The sequence below is a fragment of the Triticum dicoccoides genome, chromosome 6B (assembly GCF_002162155.2).
Source record: "Triticum dicoccoides isolate Atlit2015 ecotype Zavitan chromosome 6B, WEW_v2.0, whole genome shotgun sequence".
In the NCBI taxonomy this organism is placed as follows: Eukaryota; Viridiplantae; Streptophyta; class Magnoliopsida; order Poales; family Poaceae; genus Triticum; species Triticum dicoccoides.
In genome coordinates this window covers 157,530,408-157,531,821 of record NC_041391.1, presented here as the reverse complement: position 1 = coordinate 157,531,821, position 1,414 = coordinate 157,530,408, and the positions used below count along the sequence as shown (strand labels likewise).

Here is a 1,414-nt window from a genome sequence, read left to right as displayed (position 1 = left end):
AAGGAGTATTAGTATTAGGTCTAGGAGTCCTATTAGGCTATGTTTCCTTTCCTTGTGCCCCAAGTCTTGTGTAATATATATATATATGCCCCTTGGACTATGCAATAGAGATAGGTTGCACCCATAACAACAGTAATAACCATTAACACAATCCCTATCCTGGTATTGCTGATGTGTTAACAAGCCTAACAAGGAGCATCTTTAAGTATGTTAGGACAATGATTTAGTATCACATTCACATCAATTTTTCAAATGGATGGATATGATGACTGCAATTTTTTTGAACGTAGTGATAGTAACAAGTATACCCATGTTCGCTAGGATGTTATTAACTATGAAGATTAAATATTTCGAGTTGTTGATGGAGAAGAATTCAAGTGACAAACTTACAATGTTCCGCAGTTCTGCACTATTAGTTGTTAATAAATGCTAAGACCTATGAAAATTTCAATTTACTTATATAATCCATTTGGCTGTTAACAAACACAAGTTACAAAATTGGACATTTCACTATCTTGCTGGTTTGAACAATACACAGTTCTGTATTGCAATAATCAATGTGCTACAAGCTTGAGGAACTTACATTCTTTTACTTACCTTTTTGTAGGCAAAGGAATATTTTGAAATTGCAGCTGACCATAAAGAGCACACTACTAGGAAAAGGGCTATAGATGGAAATGACACTAATGGCGCACGAGACATGTGGTGCGCCGTTAGTATATACTAATGGCGCACCACCTTCTGATGCGCCATTAGTGTTGAAACTACTAATGGCGCACCCTGCCCACGGTGCGCCATTAGTACCAATTTTTTTTTGAACTAGTGCGCCTGTCCAAACATACTAATGGCGCACCGTGGGTGTGGTGCGCCATTACTAGTTAAACTAGTAATGGCGCACCATGCCACGGTGCGCCATTAGTAACCTTGGCCACCACTTCCACCGAATGCACCCCCCGATCGCCTTTTCAGTTTAAAAAAAAAAGAAAATGATAAAAATGTCAAAAAAATAAAAGAAAATAAGTTTCCCATGTGATATGTGGCCTAGTTGTTGGGAAAATTTGCAAATATGAATTTTGACTTCATTTGCAAAATCTCGCGAGAATTTGTAAAAATGGGCATAACTTTTGCATACTAACTCGGATGAAAAAGTTTTTTATATGAAAAATCATCTGCCCATGGTGCGCCATTAGTATCTTCCCTCCTTCAAAATTCAAAATAAGTCAAAAAAATAAAAAAAAAATTACTAATGGCGCACCTGACCATGGTGCGCCATTAGTATCTTCCCGCCTTCAAAATTTAAAATAAATCAAAAAAAAAAAATACTAATGGCGCACCTGCCCGTGGTGCGCCATTAGTATCTTCCCGCCTTCAAAATTCAAAATAAATCAAAAAAATAAAAAAAAAGTTACTAATG

General features: G+C 36.7%; 1 protein-coding gene across 1 annotated transcript in view; it reads left to right on the top strand.

Moving 5' to 3' along the window:
- LOC119322701 (ERAD-associated E3 ubiquitin-protein ligase component HRD3-like) overlaps window positions 1-1,414 on the top strand; it is a 10,705-nt gene that overhangs the window by 3,087 nt on the left and 6,204 nt on the right. The window lies entirely within an intron of this gene.